At 43.0% G+C, this 24,877-nt stretch overlaps 1 protein-coding gene across 2 annotated transcripts in view; it reads left to right on the top strand.

The window, feature by feature from the left end:
• The first annotated feature begins 10,189 nt into the window (after positions 1–10,189).
• Positions 10,190–24,877, top strand: part of PLEKHA6 (pleckstrin homology domain containing A6) — a 164,185-nt gene continuing 149,497 nt past the window's right edge. For both annotated transcript variants that reach the window (XM_066600132.1, XM_066600133.1), the window contains exon 1: positions 10,190–10,207. The gene's annotated coding sequence lies outside the window, so the exon portion shown is untranslated. The remainder of the gene's footprint in view (positions 10,208–24,877) is intronic.

Raw genomic sequence — 24,877 nt, 5'->3', positions numbered from 1 at the left:
CATAGGAGAGCATCCTAGGCGAAATATATCTACCCTCCAGTACTTTGCCCATCACTGTCTCACACATGGTTGAAAGTTCTCAAAAGACAGTGAAAAATGATTTATAATATTCATTTGTGAGACCACCTGGCCCTGGAGATTTGTTGGATTTAAATGATGTAATGGTGTCTAGTATTTCTGTGGTGATTTCTTTGTTTAAAAATTCTAGTTGTGAGGGGGATAAGGAGGGGAGGGAGATATCTCCTAAAAATCTATCTATAAGTATCTGATTTGGATGTGTGCTTCATGGGTCTTTTGTTAAGTTATATAAAGAGCTGTAGTATTTAGCAAATTCCTCTGATATTTCTCGAGGATTCATAATCTTGTTGTTTTGGGAGCTTACTAGATAAGGGATTCTAGATTTGAGTTACTAGGTTTTAATATTATTAGCAAGGAATTTAGACGCTTTATTACCTTGGGTGTATTGAAGTCAGTTTAGCCTTACAGAGGTGAAGTTTGTAATTGTTTTGTGATAGTGAGTGGAGTTCAAATTTCAGTTGTTTTAGTTCCCTGAAAGTCTCATTTGAATGTTCTTTTTTGGTTTTGGTTTCGAGAACTCTAAAGGAATTTAAAGGCTTTTCTATCTCTAATCATCCCGTGTAAAAGCATGCAGAAACTAATTGACCACGCCTCCACACTTTCCATCCAGCAGAAGCTACTGTCCATTCTTTTCTGAGGCCGGTTACACCAGTGTTTTGATCTAAGATCAAGAGCAATAACGTTGCACCAATATGGATTAGATGGTGATCTTAGCTCAATTCTAGGTTCAATTTGATCCCATGATTGTAGTGGATCAAATTTGCTGAACTCAGTTTAGCAGTTAAAATCACAGATGGTGGACTAGGCTGATGGGCTTTTCCTGGGTGGTGAAATTACACCCATATTTGCTGCTGGTAGCAGCCATATTTTTACGCTCGCTATGAATGCTGAAAAGATCACCTGAATGCAGTCACAAATCACCGTGTTAAACCTTCTAGGTTAACCTTTGATCGCAGACGCAGTGGTTCAAGATTTTTTTTCCTAAACTAAGTTGAACAGCTGATCGCATGTTAACTAAACCTTGATTAACAGCATGGGGTTGGTGCAACCAGCTCTTAAGGCCCATTTAGACACGATCATCACTCAAAATTTGCTAAAAAGCCATCTTGTGAGTGATAATCGAAGTGTCTAAATGCAGGGCCATCGTGCATGTTTCGTGCACTATTAGCTCATCTCTAACTTTTAGCAAGCTAAAAATCAGCGATGAGCCTTATCAGCACCGTGTACTGAGTTCTCAGAGGGATACCGCTAATATTATTGTTTCAGCTGGTGTCCCGCTCCAAGAACACAGCAGAAGTATGCTGAAGTCTTTAAATGCTTTCCATTCTTTCTTTTTTTGGGGATTGTTGACGATTGTGCTTTGAGAATCTCATTTCACAATATTTCCCAACCTTCTTGGACATTTCTGTCCTTAAGAACAATCCAGCCATTGGATTATTCCTACCCTCTTTCTAAATTCATTAAAATGTGCCTTTCTGAAATCCAACCTTAAGGTTTGAGTTTTCTCAGGTCTTCCCTTTTTAGCCAAAATTCAAGGATAGCATGATCACTGCCTCCTAAGGTCCCAGCCACCCTTACAACCTCAACCATTCCCTCCCTGTTTGTAAGAATTAGGTCCAAGATAGCAGATCCCCTTGTTTTCTCCTCTACCTTTTGGAAGATAAAGTTGTCAGCAAGAGCAGATAAGAATTTGTTGGATCCATTACTTTTACCTGAGAGAATTTCCCAACAAATGTCTGGATAGTTAAAATCTCCCATGATCACTGTGTCATGCTTTTTGAGAGCTTGGCCATCTGATGTAGAAAGAGTTCCTCAATATCTCCTGCTTGTCCAAATGGCCTATAGTTAATGCCTACAATAGTTTCCTTTCTGTTGTTCTTTCCTTGTATTCTTACCCAAACAGTTTCTACAGAACTACCATGTTCTGAAGCCTGAATCTCTGTGGATATGAATATTTTCCTAAGATACAACGCAACACCTCCTCCACTTTTTTTAGGTCTGTTTCTTAGAAATAAGTTGTATCCTTCAAGCCTTGTATTCCAATCATGTGTATCATCCCACCATGTTTCTGTGATGCTTATGACATCATATTTCTCTCCCTGTGTTAGGAGCTTCAATTCTCCTTGTTTGATTCCCATGCTCTGTGCATTTGTGTAAAAACTTCTTAGTTTGTGATCAGTGTCTCTTGTTCCTTTACTTGCCCTCTGAATTTTTTGTCTTTGTTCTTTCTTTCCACTTCTAATAGCAAGGTTCTCAAATGTATTAATTAGATGTATATTTTACCTGGATTTTTACTTCTCGTCCCAAAGAGAAGGTAAGTCAAAGGCGAGGTAAAAATATGAAAGTTTAACGAAAGTATATTGTTCAAAAGAGACTAACACAGGTTAGTAGACGAGCAGAAGTTGTCTGAAAAGTTAGTCCCCCATTAGGCATTAGAGATAGGGGTAGGAGTCAGGCTGTGCTGTGCAGGAAGTCGCATAGCCCGACTGGTAGCCAGCTGCATCATGATAGATTTAGTGATGTGAGAGTGGCTTGTGTTGGGGTCGGGGGAAGGGGGGGGGGGAGGGAGGGAAGCTGTGCACTGTGAATTCCTTCTGTGGGTAGGAGAGGCTAGTTCATGTGGAAGCATTGGTGGCTGTGCACTTGGGGTGCTGCAGTGAAAGTTAATGTGATGCGTGGGGAGCCTTTAGGAACTCCTAATTTAGGGGCCCAGTGGCAAATCAACCCCCTGAAACCCTATAGCTATGCCACTGTCTGTTGGGGTGTTTTCACATGTTGCAGATTTGGTGCAGATATTTGACAAGGAAAAATTCACACCAAAATCTGCAGCAAAACTCACAATTGGTGCAGATTTTTACGTGCATCTGAAGTAGACTTTATCGAATGGAAAAGAAGCAAAGTGATTTTTTTTTTCTTGAAAATCCATTTAAATCAATTTAGAAAAATATGGAAACATTTATTTCAGGTTTAATTCTGTTTGTCTGCTCCAAAAACAGAACAAACAGACGGAAAGGCTCAGTGGAGCCCTATCACAGATGGACGAGCTGCAGAAGCTGGGGTGATTTATATTTCTTCAGTTTTTTAAATTTAATTGGCTGATGACAAAATAGAAGTTTGCTTGTCAAAATATATTCTTTAATATTTTCAACCATTTTTTAAAAATTCTGTTATACACTTATTTTAAGAATTTTTTATGTGTCCATATGTCACATATACAAAAAAGAGGCTTTTCTCCCAAGTCTCCATCTATCATGAAAGTTAGTTTAATAAGCTCATGTCAATTCTCAGGAAGAAGCTTATATGAAAGTAACAAATATATGCATATTATAAGTCTGCCAAACTGGTTGCTCTAACATGGGTACTGCATGCCACCTCATTCACTCATAGTAACACACCCAGCAGTCTGGGACATTGTGCTGTCACCAACACAATAATCTGGGTGAACTGTATCTATAGATGATAATATCTTTGTGTATTCAAGCATAAAATCAACCCTGTGAGTTAAGAGCACACAAGTCCAACTTCTGTCTATTCAAAATGTATTTGTTACCATACTTCCCCCCAAAAAGACCATCTTATATTAATTTTTGCCCCAAAAGAGGCAACAGGTCTTATTTTTTTGGGGAGGGGGTCTTATACTCACCTAGCCGACGCTGTCTGGGTCCCTCCTGCTGGCCTCCGGCGCTCCTGCAGGCTTCTGTGTAGTCCTCAACGCCAATGGAGCATCTCTTGCTGGTGACGGGGCTTGAACATCCTGTTTCTAGCAAGTGATTACTCTGATTGGTTCACGAGCGACGCCTCAGCCAACGGTTCGATGAACCAATCACAGCTTTTCAATTATGTAATTCAATGAATGGGGATATGTAAAGCTGTTTAAGAGATGGGACAAGCTGTCATCCAATAGCTGAGAGCTGCCTCTGATTGGTCACAGTGCTCAGCCAATCAGAGGCAGCACTCACTCACCCATTTATGAATTCATGAATGGGTGAGTGAGAGCTGCCTCTGATTAGCCGAGGGCTGTGACCAATCAGTGGCAGCCCATTCAGCAGGCGGGGATTTTAAATCCCCGCCTGCTGAATACTACAGAAAGCAGTTCAGGACTAGAGCCGGCTGAATGCGGCTGATCTCCGGCAGCTGCAAAAAGGTGAGTATATATATTTTTTTATTTTTTACACTTTTTTGGGATGGTTTACAAGGAAGGGCTTATATTTGAAGCCCTTCCCCGAAAATGAATACAGCGCTTGCCGGAAGCCCATTGCTTTCAATGGAGCCGGCTGTATTGCCGGCTGCATTGAATTCAATGGGCGAACATCATTTTCCTCTGCCACAGCTAGCGGACAGCGCCTGTGTGACTGAGGCCTTCAGGGTGATAAACACTGCTAGCAGCGTTTTTTTCAGCTGTGACGCTGGCCTTGGTCACGCCATTTTTTGAGCGCATCAGTTTTAAGTACAAAAAATCGCACGAAAAAATGCCTGTGTGACTGAGCCCTAACATAGAATAACTCCGTAAAGGTTGTGCATATCCAAGTAATTCTGACATTGTTTTTTCACCACATATTGAACTTCATTTAGGTGGTAAAAATAGACCGATAGAATTTGTGAATATTTATTAAAAGCACCAAAATTGGGAACATTTTGAAAAAGTTGTCATTTTTTTCACATATTCAACTGCAATATCTCAGATATCTGCAAACATACCGTACAGATTTTTGATATGATATATATTTCCATCTGTTTACTTTATTCTGGATGCACATTTGAGAAACTTGAGGTTTTTTTTAACCATTTAAATGTACAAATTTAACATTATTATTAACATTTTGAGGAACATTTTATTTTCCTACACCAAGCCAAGATTGTAAAGGCTCATAGATGTCAGAATGATAGATACCCCCACAAATGACTCCATTGTAAAAATGACGCCACTTAATGTATTCACTGAGGGGTGTCATGAGCTTTTTGACCCCATAGTTTATTTCAGAAGTTAATGCAATTAGAGGAGAAAAATAAAAGTTCATATGCAAATATGTCATTTTAAAGGCAGGGTTTTTTTTGTAGTGCACATGAAGATGAGGATTTGCACCCCATAATGGATACCCCTGTTTGTCCTGCGTTCAGAAATGTACCCATTGTGACCCTAATCTTATGCCTATATACACAATGGGGCCCAAACCAAAAGGAGCAGCTGGTGGTTTTCAGAACAGAAATTTTGCTTGAAGTTGTTTTAGGCTCCATTGCACATTTGTAGAGTTCTTGAGCGGCCAAAACGATGGAGAACCCCCAGAAATGGTCCCATTTTGAAAACTAGACCACTTAACGAATTCCTCTAGGGGTGTACTACGTATTTTGACCCCATTGTTTTTGAATTATTCGAAGCAAAGCAGAAGGAGAAAATTATGATTTTCATTTTTTTGGCAATTGTGTCATTTAAAAAAAATGGGTATAGCACACACATAAATGAAGACTTTCAACCCAAAATGGATACCCCTGTTTGTTCAGAAACATACCCATTGTAGTCTGCTAACTGGACACATGACTAGGCCTGTAATGGAGGAACCAGTCGTTGGATTTCAGGGCACAACTCAAAAAAATTCCAGGCCCCGTGCAGAAAAAAATCTTACTTGTGCAGAAGAAAAAATTGACTCCCTAAAAATAATTCCCCTGCTGCCCTTTTTGGTGTTCCCTAAATCTTAGACAAAAGTAATAATGTAAACTGTGGGATATGTCTGAAAACAGGGGTAATTAAGGGAGGCCCAGTTGGAATGGGCACACAGGGCATTAAAGCTGGGTATCCCTCCTCCTTACATGATTTTTTGGGGGTATTTCGTGACCTGAGTGGCAGGGATGGGGTGTAAAATGTGAGGCTTCGTAAGTTTGCTGAGGTGTGGCGGTCTCATACAGAAGGCGCTGAACAAGCTGCTCCTGGAACTGCCCGGGGACTTCTTGTAAATTACATATTACAGGTAGCGATCTGAATAACACCGGGCTCACATGGCCATATGTGGAATGCGCTTGAGGAGATCTGCAGTGGTTTCCAGCTGTGAGCCTGGCCGTGGCCCACATACGGCCCTGTAATGTACTGCGCATAACTGCATACTCAGACAAGAATAAATATATATATCAGCGTCTCTTACTTGAAAGGATGGAATAAACTCAGTGAGTATTAGTCTGTACTCACTTGGTGCTCAGTGGAATTCTCAGAACCGCGTATTCTACGCGGGGATTTTTTCCATTATTTGTATTCTACACGTTGCATACTCACACAGGCGGTCATGCGCAGTACATTTCCCGTGCTGTCACTTAGCGATGACTCGGGTACCCGCAGCCCATACACAATGTAGTTGCATATGGGCTACGGGTATATCCGCGACCATAGAGTACAATAGGCTTTATGTTGCAGATATCCGTGGTAAAATAGAAATGCTGCGTTTTGTTTTCTGCAAGTGGATTACGTAATTCCGACCCACTAATGTCAGTGGAATTTTGTAATCCAATTCATTTGATTGATCTGCGTATTACCGCAGATCAAACGCATGCGGAATCCCAGTTGTGTCAGACCGGCCTAAGGTAGACTTTTATTGCTGCCTTTTTATCACATGACTGGGGACTGCTCAACGAGGCCACCAGTCACTGCTCCAGGCTCTTGGCTACCTTTGGTAGCTAGGAGCAAGGAGATTTAAAATTTCCCGGGCCCTCCCCAGCTTCTGTGCTTGTGTCTGGCATATTGCTAGCAGGCGCATGTGCAGAAGCCGGAGAAGGTCCATGGATAAGGATCGTGCCGGGCTTCAAATGCAGAGGCCTCCAGTAAGAAGTTTTATCTCCTCTCACCGACTGCATCGGTGAGGGGAAATGAAACTTCAACTTTTTTTTTTTTCACTTTTATGTGATGTCCATTATTGATTGGATAACGGTGATCATGTGACTAGGAACCACATACCGCGGCCCCCCGTGACATCTCCAGACTCTCGACTACCTTTGGTAGCCAGGAGCAGGGAGATTTTAAATTTCCTTTGCAATCCTCAAGTTTTGAACATGCGTCCACCATTTTGCTGACGAGCGCATGCACAGAAGCTGGGGAAAACCCGCGGATAAAGATCCCATTGGGAGACAAATCCGGGGATCTTAGGTATGAGCTGAAGCCTGTGGCAGGTCCTTTCTGGACCATATCACCGTGGCTCATCACAGAGGATAGAAGTGAGTATTTTCAGCTGCCCTCATGGATTCAATCCGTGAGGGGAGCTGAAACTTTAACTTTATCCATTGGATAATAGCGATCACAGGCCCGGGGACTGGTCACCGTGGTCCCCGCTGACATCTCCTGCCTCTAAGCTACCTTCAATAGCCAGGAGCCAGGAGATTTCCAATGTCCTGGGCTTCCAGGCTTTCAGTGCGTGCATGTGATGTATGACATCTGGCGCGCATGCGCAAAAGGCGGCATCAGGTCCTTTCTGGACCAGATCACCGTGGGACATCGCAGAGGACGGAGGTAAGTAGTTGGGATGGGATTCCTTCTGTGAGGGGACCTGAAACTTTACCTTTTTTTTTACTTTTATGCAATCACCGTTATTCATTGGATGTTGGCGATCGCATAACCGTGGGCCGGATATCGCGACCCCCCCATGACAGCTCCAGGTTGTCGGCTACCTCCGTCAGCCGTCCCCAGTGCAAGCGTGTTTTTACGGCCCTGGAGATTAAAGCTCACTAAAGCAGGATGTAAAAACACTATGGGGTGATCACTAAGGGGTTAATATGGGCTAATTTGTGTGTAATGCACATCAAAATAGGACATCCTGCGTGTTTTTTTGCACAATCAAACCGAACTATTGATATCAATGGGTTCCATTCACTGCAAAATATGCAGCACAAATGCGTTTGTGTGAATCAGCCCTTAGGCCTGTGTCATATGCATGTATCTGCACAGCATTGTGTGTGCAAAATTTAAGCGCACAATACACAGTGAATAGAACCCATTGATTTCAATGGGTTTGTTTCTATCAGTGTATTTTGTGTGCTCATTTTGTTTGCACAAAGAAGTATGCGGCACGCTCTATTTTCCTGCCTATTTGCGTCTGAAAATAGTACCTGTGGAACAAAGTAACATAATTGTCCATTGCAATTAATGGGAGCATGGTTGCGTGTTTTTTTTCCATGTGCAAATCGTGCACAATTGTTCATGTAAAAAGTATAGTAAAACACGCACATGAACGTGCAAATACACAATGCCCATTGCGCAAATGCGCACGTAAATGCACTTATGCCCTTGTAACACCAGCCTTAGACCTCTGGATTTTGGTATAGAATTGTGCAGTTGCAGATTTTGCTTTGTCCTGTGTAATTCCAACCCCCTAAGGCATTTTACCCACTAGCGTTTTTTTAATGCTACGATATCACTGCGTTTTTTTTTACTGCAAATGTCAATGGGAATTTCTAATGTTAAAATCATATTACACAAAAATCGGAGAAGCAGAAACTTGCGATTTTTGTGGAATTCGATTTTAACATTAGAAAGTCCCATTGACATTTGCATTAAAAAAACGCAGCTATATCGCAGTGTTAAAAAAACGCTAGTGGATAGAAGCCCTTAGGGACCTTTCACATGGGCAGAACATTTCCGCATTCTGCAGCTAAAGAAAGACGCAGGTAAATCTGCTGTTGCAGGTTTCCACACCCATTACCTACATTTTGGTGTGGAGTTTTCTGCGTTATTAGTTGCGAAATGTGGAAATATTCAGCCCATGTGAAAGGTCTCTTAGGGGACTGAAAATTGTGCCACAGACAAATCTGCACCAAAATCCATATGTTTTATATGCTTCTTTTGATACTGATTTACTGCAGAATTTCTAGGGATGAATTTACAGTATCTCGGTGGCAAATCCATGGCAAAATCTGCTTGTAATACATGTGGAATTTTGTGAGGATTTGTGGAATTTTCCGCCATATTTGAAAGCACCCTTATCACTTCATAGGTAGGCATCCATGCTACTTGGGACTCCAAGAAAGCTCCTTGAAACCAACTATGGGCCCATTTAGACAGGCGTATCTTTGGTCCATGTGCTGTCCGTGAATTTCACGTGTTTGATTTTTCTGTCGGAACTCACGGCCATCTGAATAAGGTCTAAGAAAAAACTAAATAGAAAGTTAGCCACTTGGCAAAACTCAAGGACTTTTCTAATGCACTAATGTCATGTCATGTGATTGACGTGGTCTTCCGTGACAGCTACAATCAATGGCATCCAATAAATCCTAACGATAGAAGACACGATAGACCTCACAGACCGGACTGTCAATTCGTCAGCCTATTTTATAAACAGGACACTATTGTATGTTATTAAAATACCTTACGTGCTTCTCTGATGTGGGAATGTAGACGCACGGCCTGACAATCAGCTGTCTGGAGTCTAACATGTCTTGGACGATTTCTTGCTTCTCACTCCATCTTTGGTATTTTGTTTTTACTTCTGTTCAGTCCGATGCTTCTGCCTTCTGCTCAGCTGACTGTTAGGAGGTCTGTAATTTTCTTCTTCACTCCTTCACAACCCACAGAGTCAAGGAAAATAAATGCAGATGTTTTCTTCATTTGCCAATACCAGTGGAATCTGATGAGGATGATGATGATGATGCATCCGACAGCCCAGCGATGCATTCTGCAATGCACCAAGTGCATAAGAAACTCCGATACAGCAGTATAAATATATTGTAAAATCCTCTCAACAGTAAGAATAATACAAACAATACTGAACATACAATAATAAACAATTAGCTTCAACAGATGACATTTCTCTTAGTCATTGTATCGCCATAATAGTCAATATTTCCATTTCTTTTCAATCTATGTGTAATATGACAGGCAGGGGGTTAAATCTTCTCACTCTGCTGACAGACTGGGGTCACGTGGAAGGATTTAAATCCCCAGGGATGCTGTGAGCATGCTCATTGCACACTCAGTATACAGCCAGCTCACCTCTGTATAAAGCACCAGCCTGCATCCACTATATATACTGCTGAGGAGCAAGGAATGCAGCAGAACACAACAAGGATTTAATTCACAATCCTTTTTTTTTAATGGAGATTAGGAATGGATCCCCTAGAAACACACGTATCCCATCAGCGCTACTTAGGAGGATGAAAGGTAAGAAAGGCATTTTTTACTACTAATTAATGGTTTATATTACACTTGGAATATCAAATAAGAGAATATATATTCGTTTCGGTGATAGTGATTCGTAATAGTGAATTTTAAACTGGGTCACTGAGATTGCACCACCTGCTTCCATCTCCTCCTTATTGACATGCAGTAAATTAAGTCCCATTTCCCTGCTAAGCTTACAATCCCTGCAGAGCGGCCGCACATTATTATTTTCCAGTGCACATTTCAGAGCGTGTTATCTGCTTGGCTCCAGTCCCTGCATCCCTTTCTCTCCCCTTCCTCCCTGCCCTATGCTCTCACCCTGGTCATATTCTCCATCGTCACTCCCCCCCCCCCCCACCCCTCTGTTCCTCGCCACATCCTCTCCCAATGTCTCCATACAGCAGGTGATTACATTTTATTCTATTTCTGCTGTGTAATTGATTGCGAAACACCTTTCGGTGCTTATAAAATCTATTTATAGTGTTCCTTTCCAAAGGCAAACACTTACATGATGTGCAACATACCGGATTTAGCTTCTTCCTAAATCCAATCTGTATAATTACAATGCACAGAGGTTGCTTGTAATGTAACAGCAATTGCTCCGTTCAGTGTATGCAATTATTTTTTTTACTATTGTCTATTATTGTAACAATGGAGAACAGGCCCTTTGGGTTTTCCTGTCACTTAATAGTATAGGCATGCATAGAAATGCTGGAAGAGTAGACATAAGTGGCTTCCAAATATAGCTTCTATATAAAAAGGCTTATTACATGTATATATTTATTCATTTTACCTGTGACATTGCTTATGTCCTTGTTAAATTCACTCATGAAAGGGAAACCTTCGAGCCTACATGTGAATATGTAATAAATGGAACCTACCTGTATGTGTTATCACTTACCATGTTTTTCCATATCCGATGGTAATATTAATTACTAAATCTACCCATGGTGATCATTTCAGGCCTGATCCTCTTGTCTGCAGTAATTTTGTTAATAATTCATTGCATTCAATATCCAACACTATGAAACACGTTCAATAAGAGTCAGGATTGAGGCTTAAAAATTAACTAAACAATAATATACTACATGGAATGAAGAAGTCTACATACCCCACAGGAGCACATAAGATATATTCCTGTACTAGGGAGGGGGGTGATTTCTGCAGTTTTTTTTCATTCCCAAATGGTTTTAGGGGTTTGCCTCTTAATTCTTGTAAGTAATTCAATCTTGACATCTCAAGGCAAGAGTCTCCTATACATACACTCATTGTCAAAAATAATTGCGCCCTTAGAAGGACTTGTCATGTGGCTGCAAAACTCAACATGCAGTTCCATCTCAGGCAGATATACAAAGGATGAGAGTTGTGATGATTAGATGAATGGTTTTGTCACCTGAGGCCCTAAAAGTGGTTCCCCCTTGGCATATAAAAGGCTCTTAAAGACTCCTCTTCTTCCACTTGTGTAGAGCTTGTTGGCCACTAGACGCCTCTATGACGCAGAGAAGAGATTTCACCCCGTTACCAGAGTCTGAGAGGGGGCGCATTATTGGGAGAGGCTGGATGGTCATATCCATGAATTGTCCCCCACCTGGGCTGTTCTGATCAGACTGTTAGGAGGTTTTGGGACCAGTGGATGCTTGAGGGCACACAAGGTGACCGAGCTCAGAACGCCCCCGACAGACCACCAGTAGAGCAGCTCCAACTGTTTTATTGTCCACCATCAAGAGACAGGTGGCACCATTGTCACAGGCCCCTGTGTCTGTTGAAGCCATTTCCAGGTGCTTGGCTGGAGGACAGTTGATATCATGATGTCCATTACATGTACTATCATTGATATCCACCATCACCTCTGTTTGCAGTGGTGTCGTCAATGACGAAACTGGACTGCTATGGAGTGGAGCCAGGTTGTCTTCAGCGATGTATTCAGGTTTAGTTTGGGCGCTGACGATGGCCGCGTTCGTGTCTGGAGACCTTGTGATGAGCACCTAAATCCTACGTTTGCTGTGGAGCGGCACACGGCCCCCTGCTGGTGTGATGGTCTGAGGGTCCATCGCATACAACAGTCAGTCACCCCTAGTAGTGGTACGAGGGACAATGACAGCTTAGTGATATGTTCAGGACATCCTGCAGCCACATGTGTTCCTCTCATGGCGACTTCCAAAAGGCATTTTACAGCAGGATAATGCTCGGCCACACACACAAGGGGGTCACAGGAATGTCCTTGCAACATTGTCACACTTCCATGCCTGCCTGGTCACCAGATTTATCACTAACATGTATGAGACCATTTGGGACACCAATTTTGACAGCCTACAAGTTTGCATGATCCAGAGGCTCAGTTACAGCAAATATGGAGTGATATACCGCAGGATGCCATATGGGACCAGTATGCCTCCATGCCCACCTGTATCACATCTTGCATCCAAGCTAAAGGTGGAACAACAGGGTACTAGAGCCTTCATGCCTGCCTGTATCACATCATGTATCCAAGCAAGAGGCGGTACAACAGGGTACTAGAGCCTTAATTCCCACCATATCATATCTTGTATTCAAGCTAGAGGCTGTACAACAGGGTACTAGAGCATCCATGCCCACCGTATCACATCTTGTATCCAAGCTAGAGGCAGTACATCAGGGTACCAGAGCCTCCATGCCTGCCCCTTTCACATCCTGTATCTAAGCTAGAGGTGGTACGTCAGGGTACTAGCACTTCCATACCCGCCGTATCACATCTTGTATCCAATCTAGAGGCAGTACAACAGGGTACTAGAGCCTTCATACCCGCCTGTATCACATCTTGTATCTAAGCTGGAGGTGGTACAACAGGGTACTAGAGCCTCCATGCCTGCCCATATCACATCTTGTATCCGAGATACAGGATGCCTAACAGGGTAATAGAGCCTCCGCGAATGACAAGTGAGCAATTTTTTTCGATTCACACTGCACGATTATTGCTCACTTTTGCTTGTTTGAATGAATTTTGAGCGATTATTGTTGTGTGTAAATGGGCCTTAAGTCTATAGAACATGCAGAGAACACACTGTGTGCTTAGTTTACTCACAAAAAAGAATACGTGGAATAGTAGTTATATGATGAAGGTGAGAAGCACCTGGATATCTCCTATTACAATATCTGCAGCAATCAGTAGAGCACAATGCGTGGAATAAAAGCACTTAAAGGGCCAATCAGACAAAAACACATCTTTCCATCATTGCACCTCTCACCTGATTGTTTGTCATAGTCTGGAGGTCTGCTATGTATATTGCAGTCATTTCCATGTAGTGCAACCCCCCCCCCCCCCCCCGGGTGTTTATCAGGCAACATCTTCATTTGTAGCTTTCTCCCTGCTTTCTGACGATGATAGGTAACTTCTGGTTTCAGCGTGGCTTATCTGTGTAGCCGGATGGTGACTATCCACTTGGGATCATTACTGCAATGTTTTCCAGCAAATTTTGGAAACGTGCTGCGATACAGCAAATAATAACACGATGTGTAATAATTTAATTGCCATTGATTACAAACAAACGTTTATTTTGTAATATGGTGAAACAAAGTAAGGAGATTACCAGAACTAATGAATGTTGCTGGTCCACCTCATATGGATATTTATTGTAAGCTCTAACAGATTCCAACTGATGGGACCCATCATGCATCACATCCTATCAGTTTGCATCAGGTTTTTAGGTTCTATTGGTTTACAGAACTCAAAGGTATAATGTGGGGCCTCTGTACAAGTCAATTTGTATCAGTTTCCTTGATATTCTGTTGGATATTCAGTTTCTTTGATATTCTTGGAATATCCCAACGGTGCAGTAATATGACAAAGTACATTAGTTTAAGAAAATGCTAATGTGGAGCAGCATCAAACCGTGTTTTTTGGGGACTGTAATAAGACTGATCTTGACTGCACAGATGTAAGTTGGTACAAGTTGACATCAGTTTTTTTAATCTGATGAAAACTAAGGGTAGCCATCAACATATATGTCAAAGCAACATCAGGTGACTAAGGCCAGTGTCACACGAGGTGTATTTTGTGCGCAATATACAGACAATAGAACACATAAATTTCCAGCGCATTTCAGTCGCACAAAAAAAAAAGCAGCATGCTCTATTTTCCTCAGCATTTGCGCACCAAAAGTCTCCATAAAAGTCAACGGGGATGCACAAATGCACACAAGATACACTAGATGCATAAAGCTTTGTGTAATTGCGCAGAAAAAAGAAGACATCTGGAACTCATTCGTCTCACTAGTTATTTCAATCGTTGCATATTTTTGTGCAGTGCGAAAATGCACATGCCTTGCGTGCAAAAAATTTACAATAGATTATGCCAATGCGAGCGCAAAAAAAAGTATAGTTCATTGCACAAATACGCAGATGCCCATGTAACGCCGGCCTAAAGGAGCGAAAATTCTATACCCGTGTTCTTGTACAATTCAATGTATATACATTTTTTATTTTAATCAGTAAATCAGAAGAAAGGTTAATAGCCAAAGTTTATCACTCTATTAGGCTCCTCTCACACCGGCTGCTTTTTACCGCAATCAGCGCAGCGTTGTCTTGCAGACCTGTGCTTGAACGCAGCGTTTTTAATGCCGTGATTTTTGAGCACTGGCTGTTCTATTCTTGTGCATTTTTGTGATGGGGTGCGTTAAAAGCATTGTTGAATGCAGTAACCTGTGTTCGAAAACACTGATCAAGATCGCAGTAAACCGACGCTGTGTGTGAGAGCGGCCCTAATGATGCATTTCTCTATTTATGTTGCTGCAAACTTTTCCACAAAAAATCAGCAGGCTCAACCGTATCCACTGGTTGGATGACAAACTGGATCCCCAAACACAGGTATGTTCCAGACACAATAGGTTTCCTCAATCGCTGCACTCATTAAGGACATATATGTTACCCAAAACGTGTCTGCCTTTGGGGATCTAGTTTGTCATCTTTTATTACCTACGGTAATAAAGCTGCAGTTCATTGTCAGAGAGGCTGGAAGCTGTTCCTCTTTGTTGTTACATGCTTTGTCTATGCGGCATCCTTGCACCGGATGTGTTGAATGTTGGAATGGGGCGGTGAGCTGGTTCTACCTGTTTACTTTTAGGATGTATCAGACGCCAAGTAAACAGTCACTTCTTGATGTTGATGTGTTTAAAGCGGAAAGAATAGGCATGTAAGAATCTGAGCATTTTTGACAAATTGTAGTGCCTAAATGACTGAGGCGGAGCAGGTCTTGTGGGGTGTTCCCAGTGTGTAGTGGTTAGTATCTATTAAACATGGTCCAAAGAAGGATAAACAGAAGAGGAGACAGAGTCTTGGGTGCCCAATGCTCACTGATGCAGGTGGGGAGTGAAGGCTAGCCGATCTGACCTAGGGTGGTTTCACACCTGCGCCAGGGGTCCCGCTATCCTGCTACGTTCGAGGAACAGGAAAGGGGAATCCGTGTGGCTGAAGGGCTCTGTCTTAGGATGGAACCGAACAGCGCCGAACGGACCCCGTTGACTATAATGGGGTCCGTTTGCTTTCTTCTCAGATGCGCGTGTTTTAGCTTCTGGTATTTTGTGCTGGATCTGCGGCAGAACCTGCGACTAGAGCCTCCAATGCAGATGTGAAACCGCCCTAAATTCCAAAGAAGAGCTGCCGTGTCACAAATGACTAAAGTTAGAAAGGTGTCAGACCAGTCAGAGTGCTAATGCTGAAATTTGTCTACGGCCAAAAGTGACTTCAATGGGCATGTAAGCATCAGAACACAATGGAAGAGGCAGCTTCTCTGGTGAATCACATTCTGTTCAATAATGTGTGGATGGCTGGGTCTGTGGGCATCAATTACCTGGAGAAGAGACGACACCAGGATGAACTATGGGAAGGAGACAAGCTGATGGAGCAAATGTGATACTCTGGCCAGCTTTAACACTTGCCATCTACCTAAAAACACTGCTGCAGACCAAGTACCTTCATGACAACGGTAGTCCAGTGGCCTCTTTCAGCAGGATAATGCAAAAATTGTTCAGGAATGGTTTGAGGAACATGACAAAAAGTTCAAGATGTTAAATTGATCTCCAAATTCTCCAGATCTCAGTCCAATTGAAAGGTCTGTGGGATGGGATGAAAAACCAATCTGGAGGCCTCTCCTTTGGGTTTATAGAAAAGATCTGCAGCTGCATCTCCACAACTCCATGCCTCAAAGTGTTAGAGCAGCTTTGGAGGCACAAAGAGGAACATTAGTCAGGTGGTAATAATGTTATGACTGGTTGCTGTATACAGTATATACTATGTATACACACAGGTTGTCTGAAAAGTGTGGAAACACCCATATAGAATGAAAACGGTTTGACAGACAGTGATCCAATTTTGCATACAAGCTGCAGGGAAGGGGGAAACCTGTTAGGCAATGTCATCAACATGACGGCCATTTTGAATGCTACCATCCTGGATTTAACTCAAATTTTTCTAATGGGAAGGTAGTTGTGTGATATATCAAACGTAGAAAATTTCACCAGAAAAACAATGGTGTGCTTTATTTTAACATAACTTCATTCATTCTGATGTTAGCTCAGTGATTATTCTTCACTAAAGGCAATGTGGATGATGGTGTTATCTCAAGCAGAACATGTTGAGATGGTCCATATGTCAGGTGAACGAAGCACACATGTCATCGCCGCAGATTTCAATCAATGTCACCCAACCAGACCTGCCATTACCCCCAGTGCAGTTGCCAAACCGCTTGCTAAATCTGCCTTATCACTGAACAGCACCTGATATGTAAAACGTGGGTTTTTCTGAAATTGCTATGCCATCCATTCTGCAAGTTCTATCCAACAGTCTGGTTCATCCTTTGTCAGGTATTGCAGTATCTCCAATTTGTAATGATGCCATTTATGTGTACACAAAATTCGCTGTATGCAAACATGGCTAACCCCACATGCTTGAGACAGATGATGTATGTTACATTGTGGGCTCTTGCTGCATGAGTCAAGAAAAGCGGTTGTTTTTGCTATATTCAGTTTTTGGTCATCCAACTTTTGGTTTATTAGTGACATAGCCTATTTCTCAGAAGTTGGCAAGAGGTTTGACCCCTGCACTGTAGGTAATAGAAGGTCTGGTTTGTGGGCATTGGTTGAAATCTTTTACATGATACTAGTGCTTTCTTCACCTGAGAAATAACTCCATCATTCACATTGTCTGTGATGAAGAAAAATCACGGTGTTAACATAGGAACGAAGAAAGAATGAAGCAAGCATTGTTTTTCTGGTGCAATTCTCTGCCAGTTTGAGGTATCACACACCTACCTTCCCATTGAAAAAATTGAAGTTAAATCTAAGATGGCGCCATTCAAAATGGCCGTCATGTTGGTGACATGGCCCCCCCTTTCCTCGCAGCTTGCATGCAAAATTGGATCACCATTTGCCAAACCGTTTTCATTCTATATGGACGTTTCTACACTTTTGAGACACCCTGAATATCGGTTATCTCTTTTTTATACGCTTATGGTACCTTTACATGGAATGACTGTTGGGCGTATAAGTGCCTGACCGCCATCCCATGGACTACTACCGGACTGTCACTCCAGTGCTTTACACAGAAGCGATAGTCGTTCAAGTGAATGGAAATGGAGTAGCCAGGGATTGTTCCAGTCACCCACCTGCATTCACAGTAAACAGAAGTCGCTCCAACATTGAGAAGGTCCTACTTACACGCTCTAATAGTCGCCTGGATTTTAGCTCAACTAAAAACCACGTAACTCCGACAGATGAACAATTTCTTGCTCAGAGCACCGTTGGCGGCTACATTTACACAGGATGACTATCGCTTGAATTTGCTGGTTCCAGCGAGAATTTGGGTGATAATCATTCGGTGTAAAAGTACTTTTAGTCACAAAGTACACTTGTACTGTTGTTGGTGCATTTTTGTTTAACAAATCCTTATCAGTGTAACTTGGATTTGAGATGCTTAAATTGCTCCTTTTCCTTGGAGCTCATCACCTCTGAGTCCCCGAGGACCTGTAAGCCAGCAATGAACTAGTCTCATACACTTCCTACCTGTGCCAAATGTAGGATCTTATTACTCACAGTGGGAAGGCAGCCAAAGCATTGCTACCATTTACAGTATTCTGCAGAGACGGACAACAAATGCGTTGAAAGTTGATTCAATAATTGGTCAAACTTATTAAATCAACTTTACACTGTTTTAAATCCTAGTATTGAACATGACTAATGTCCCCGGCACACGTCGTGATCCATCGTAGCTGGGAAAACAACAATTAGTGGGCTATAGACGCAGACTGATACTGAGATAGTGAAAAAAATTCTAGGTTTTGATGATGTCTGTAAATCTAATTCTGGGAACCTTTGGTCTGCGTCACATGGACATATGTGCGTATGCAAAAAAACCTGCACCATGCTCTATTTTCCTGAACATTTGTGCAGGAAAAGAACACATCTTGAAATCATTAAACTAATTGGCCATTTCAATGGCTGAGAACAACGATGCGTGTTTAGTTCACACACCTTGAATGCGCAAAAAGTATAGCAAAATCCACTGTTGCGCATGCAAATACGCATCGCCCGATGTGCAAATAGGCAACGCATATGCATGTACCAACATATATATACGCTTGTGTGACACAGGCCTAAGGGTTTCTTCAGATGAGCGTATGTGCAAATATTCTCGCCCCAGCACAATGTATTTGCGCAGTGAACGAGGTTTGTTTGTGTACGTCTGTGCATAGTCTCCTTACTTTTTGCGCATGCAGGGCATCTTCATATGTGCGTGCGACACCCCTCTGCCCTGATTTAAAAGGCTATTTAGCCTAATGAGGTCCAGATGTGTTCTACTTTTCACAGAAATGGGCAGCGTATAGTGCATGTGCGCGCACATCCATAGACTTCTATTGGGACCTTGGTGCGCAAATATGCAAATTTTTCGCCCGAGCCTAAAGTGCGTATATAAAAAAAAATGTTTTTATCTCAAAGAACCCATTGACATCCATAGGTTCTATTCTCTTTGTATTGCGTGCATATATTTTGTGGGCGCAAAACCGCCCGTCTGCAAAGCCCCTTATACTGTAATACGAGGCTGCAGCACAAGGGCAGGGATTAATACTCTGCGCATTCCGTAAAGTTCATTTATAATTCATCTGCTTAAGACATTTTTTACGTTTAACCACGGCGAGGTATAAACGGTCTGGTAGAAGAGATACTAGCGTGCAGTCTGGTGTCCAACAGTAAAGAGGCAGGCTCTATGGCATGGTGCCTTCGCCTACTTGGCCTACAGCAGAGCTACATTTTTACCCAGTGAAATCAGTGCAGTGCCAGGGCTTCCGGGCACAGGGAGGTGGCGGAGTGCGATACTCCATGACCTGATAGGTGTCATGGCAACAGTTTAATGATTATGATTCCTGTCTGTACTAAGTGATAAGACATTAAAAAAGCCAAGAAGAGCCGGAGAAGGGGGGTGTGAGGTGGTGGTGGTGGTGGTGGGGGCTTGGGATCAGAGCGAGAAGGGAGGGCTAGGAAGCTGCAGAGTGCAGATTGTTACATTGTAGCCTGTAACCCTTTACTGTTCACAAGCGGGGAAGGGTAGAAGATCCCAGTACTAACATTATGTCATATTGTTTCTGTTTGTATACCCATCGCATTAATGGTTAATTCTAATGACAAAATGAGGTATACATGGCGGGCTCTACAGAGAGACCCTCTGCTGTGACATTCGCGTGTTCTGATTTTGGTTCTTTCATCTCGCTACAGTTGCTTGTGATGTCACGGCACGTTCTTCTGCGATTGGTTGGCAGCAGTTAGTATTGTCTTCTTGTCACTGTTGCTGATGTAAATTCCATGGGTTTCACCTTCCCGCAGTCCGAAGGGCGGTTACATCTGTCTCATATGTTTCCGTGGCAACCGTGGAGCCCGGTGGTGACCATGATGAAGCTAGCTACGCAGTGTATGAAGAAGCAAAAAAAGAGCGAGAGGGGTCAGAAATGGGGCAGCATCACTCGGATCACTGACGGATATGCAGGATTTAGGAAAAACCTGGAAGTCATTTGATAATGTGAACATGGACGCTTTGCGAATGTGTTAGGTACAATAATTCCTCTCAGTGTTTGCACCAGTTGAAGGTGATTATTTGATATTTGAGTCATTCATTTATTAGTTAATCACAGTTTTTGCATTGTGGTGTGGAGAAATATAATCTTATCTAGATCACTAAGGGAGCTTTCACAGTGGACGGAATACTCTGCAACAATGTTACACATTACGTCCTCTTGTGGAATATTCACCCCACTATCCGCACTGCTAATTTTGGTGCAGAATTAAAAATAGCAGAATCCTTCCGGCAATTCTGCATCAAAATCTGTAGTTAGCCATGTGGATTTTGGTGCAGAATTCAGGGACAGCATATTCTGCAACGCTCTTGAGGAATATTCTGATACCATGTAAAAGGTCCCTAAGGGCTCCTTCACACAGGCATTTTTACGCAGAGGATAGAACCCATTTATATTAATAGGTTCGCACACATTTTCCAATTTTGCACGTGCAAGAAAAAAAAAGGCCCTGCTCTATTTTCTCTACATTTGAACATCTGTAGCGTCTGAGGAGCGGGCCCACAGCCGAGGAGATGGCGGGGTAGATAAGGGGTTTCTGTCACGGGTGGCTCTACCATCTCCTCCCCTAAAGGTAGCTCGGGACCCGTCCAAGTTACTGCTGGAGGAAGTCACAGGGAAAGGGTAACTAGCGGTAACTAACTTCTTGTCACTCGTGACGTCACCATTCTGTCCTCTGCGGTGAGGCTCGTTGTAGGAAATTACTTAGTCCACACACAGGGATAACTTTCTGGACAAACCGGGAAGGGTCAGTGATATCCGTTTACTGTAACTTGATAACAGTTCAACAGTAGATTTTGGCACAGACACAACAAGAGAAGGTGGTGTGACAGGGAAGATACTCGGGGCAATCCAGACGATCCACAGTCGCAGTTATCCCGCTCCCAGCAACTCAGTTTCTCTCTCTCTAACTCTCTACAGGTTCACACTCATTCTTCCTGTGCCTTCCTTCGCCAAGCACCGATTCCTTCCTCACTCAGTGCTTATTGGTAGCACTGGCACATTCCAGGCAGCACAGTCCTAGGTCAAGCAGTAGGGAATCGCTCAGCTTCCTCCATTCTTCACACACACACACACACACAGAACAATGGGTGTCTGTGTGGATCACGCACTAACTAGAAGCAGACTGACTTTTGCTAACTCCTCTTGCTGACTCCATCAACTCTCCTCTTGCATCTACCTTGCGAATGCATTTATATCACAGGGTCACATGACATACAACATGATACATTTCTCAGACATAACCCGGACGTTAACCCATTCAGTGCTGCAGAGGTGCAATACACCTCAAATTCATACAACATAGAAGACACTGACAATACCATTGCACAAGACAAACACATAACATTATGGAGGTCCTCCATTAACTCTGGGCCACTACAGTCCCCCCTACTTAGAATAAGCCGACCCTGGCACCTCTTAAAACAGAGTGAATATTCCGAGGTTGGTTCTTCTCAGTGTACTACTCATTAAACATTTCAGTGAACCATCTGCGTAGTCGTGGAGTGTGCAAGGCGAAACTTACAAACACATACTCCCCCTTTGGTTACTACTCAGAGCTTACCCATCCCGGTGAACTGTGAAAGAGCCCTCAGTGTGAATGTATGGATATTAAGCCTATGCTTCTGAACAACAGGAGGACTATTAAGGCTTCTTCACACTTTAGTATTTTTCATCAGTATTTTGTGAACTTAAACCAGGAGCGGGTTCAAAATACAGAAGAAATGCAAATCTTTCCATTATAATTTATCTCCAGAAGCATAGCTATAGGGGGTGCAGGGTTAACAGTTGCTACTGGGCCCTGGAGCCTTAGGGGGCCAAAGGCCACCCCATCACATAAGAAGACACCAGTATTCTAAACAGCACATAGTAGACAAAGGGCGCTGTTTAAGATTTTGCATTGCGGGCCCAAGAGCTTCAAGTTATGCTTCTGTTTATCTCTGTACATTCCACTTCTACTTTTGGCTCACAAAACATGCCCGCGTGAAGGAGCCCTTAGAATGGATGTATGTAAGTGGGAATTTAGTGCGAAAGTTGTACAAGACAATATACTTAACTCTGGGCTATAGTTGGAGTTTGCTGGAATATTTACCAGGGTCGGTAAATGAAATGAAATTAGGTACATGTGAATGTGCACATAGACCCCCCTAACCTTTGATGTTTCTCTACCAAAAAATTATAAATGTGCCATGCAGTCCTTAAAGGGGATTGTTCATTAAAATAAAACCCTGTCTCCCAGCTAGGCCCTATCTAAAATAACAAACAAGGGTAAATTCACCTCTTCTGGGGCCCCGGGATGCTGACATTAGCAGTGACTTCCAGGTAGACGGACTGGGCAGAAGCACATGACTGCTGCAGCCAATCAAAGGCTGGAATATCACGTCCCCAAACTCCTGGTATTATAGCAGTTAGGATATGAGTATTGATGCCTGGAGTACCAACGAACTCCTATTGGTTGCAGTGGACACATGCTTCTGCCCAGTCACCGCCAATGCCAGTGCCTGCCGTCAGCTGCCTCCCAGTGTACTGGCCTGAAAAAGGGCACTACATAGCGCTGTTTAGCTGTGGGGACCAGTAATATAATAACCGGCCCTAGGGGTTTAATCTGAGTCATTTTGCACAGGTGATGCAGGTAACCTAGCAACCAGTTAGCAACCGTTTTTATTCAGCTGCACAGGATAGAGAAAATGCCTAGAGACTCAGGTGATGCAGGTAGCCTAGCAACCAAATAGGTTGTGAATGACCGCAGATAGCCTGGTCAGGTGACAGAGGCGATATATAGGGGGACTCAATGGTCTCAGGAAAGAGAAAAAAGAGGGAGAGTAAAGGGAGAAACAGAGAGAAGCAGAGAAGGAGAGTCAGCTGTGACAGTGAGTAGAGGGTAGGCTACTGTCGCAGGGAGAGTGAGCTGTCGCAGTGAGGAGAAAAGAAGATGCTGAGATGCAGAGAACAAGAGAGATAAGAGATAGAGAGCTGAGATGAAGAGAGGGAGATAAAGAGATGTAGATATGAGGAGGGATGGAGAAAAGAAACTCAGAGTAAGCTCCCGGTATATAAACATGTTATACACAAGTATCTTCATTGTTGTAAATTGTATATAATTTACTGGCAATTCGCTGGAGATATGTGTGTGTTGAAGAGAATTACCTCATCTCCCTGTCTGACTTCATAATAACACTGTGTTTACTACAAGTTAAGCAGAGTATCTGGCTCCATGTGTTATTCAGCACCTCACTACTGGTTAGGGTACTGGCATCTCGAACAAAAAAAAAAAGTAAAACAATCATAATTACCCACTAATACGCCAACCATAGTACTTTGTGGCATCTACGAACAATATTAAATCCTCTGTGACTAGAGATGAGCGAGCATACTCATTACTCGTCCTTTTCGAGTACCTGCCTGCTCGTCAAAAAAAGATTCTGGTGCCAGTAGGGGCCAGATAAAGGGCACTACATAGCGCTGTTTAGCTGTGGGGACCGGTAATATAATAACTGGCCCTAGGGGTTTAATCTGAGTCATTTTGCACAGGTGATGCAGGTAACCTAGCAACCAGTTAGGTTGTTTTTATTCAGCTGCACAGGATACAGAAAATGCCTAGAGACTCAGGTGATGCAGGTAGCCTAGCAACTAAATAGTTTGTGATTGGCTGCAGATAGACTGGTCAGGTGACAGAGGCGATATACAGGGGGAAACAACGGTCACAGGAAAGAGAAGAAAGAGGGAGAGAAGAAAGGGAGAAACAGAAAGAAGCAGATTGTTGTTTTAAGCTGGGTCCAGCTGGGGGATGGGGTTTTGTTTTAATGACAAAACCCCTTTAAATACTATGAACACCAGTGGGGGGCAATTTTTTTCACTTAAATGCCTGTATTTTGATCTGATAATTTCTGATCTGATAACTCGCACAAAAATGCCACTCCCGGCGCCCTGGCTTCCCCCTGCGCATGCAGCAGCTGGGCGGCAGCTGGAATATCACGGGGCCAGAGCCGCGGGAGAAGGTGAGAGCCACATTGGTCCCTGCAGGGGCGCGGGTCGGGTCCAGCTGCGAGAATTCTCCCGACCCAGCCGTCTGCAGGTGGCCATACACAGATTTGAAATCCGCGTGTAGTAAAAATCCACACCTTACAGACTACGGCGCCGATTCCCATTGGTAGTAATAAGATATATGGGTTAGCCACAGAAATGGTGCAGCTTCTGCATCAAATCTGCTGCAAAATTCTGCCATGTGAAAATAACCTAAGGGTGCGTTCACGTGTCGATGCTATACTGCAGACTTGGTCGCAGATTGTGGTGCAGATCTGCATCAGATTTCATCCGGTCAACTCAGTTCAAATGGAAGGGGTGAAATCCGCTGCAGATCTACACCAAATTATCGATATGTGAATGCATCCTTAGGGTATGATTAAACGGGCCAACCATCAGCCTAAAAATCACTCAAATTAGCTATTTTGACTGATAGTTGTGCCGTGCAAACGCGGGACCTGAAGCTACTGAGCAAGAAATCGCTCATCAGTCGCTTCATTTCAGTTCACTGAAAAAAAGTAACTAGTGAACAACTACTCATCTTTGAACGACGG

The sequence above is a fragment of the Eleutherodactylus coqui genome, chromosome 4 (assembly GCF_035609145.1).
Source record: "Eleutherodactylus coqui strain aEleCoq1 chromosome 4, aEleCoq1.hap1, whole genome shotgun sequence".
Lineage (NCBI taxonomy): Eukaryota > Metazoa > Chordata > Amphibia > Anura > Eleutherodactylidae > Eleutherodactylus > Eleutherodactylus coqui.
The sequence above is the reverse complement of the archived record's forward strand: the minus strand, read 5'-3'. Positions and strand labels throughout refer to the sequence as shown.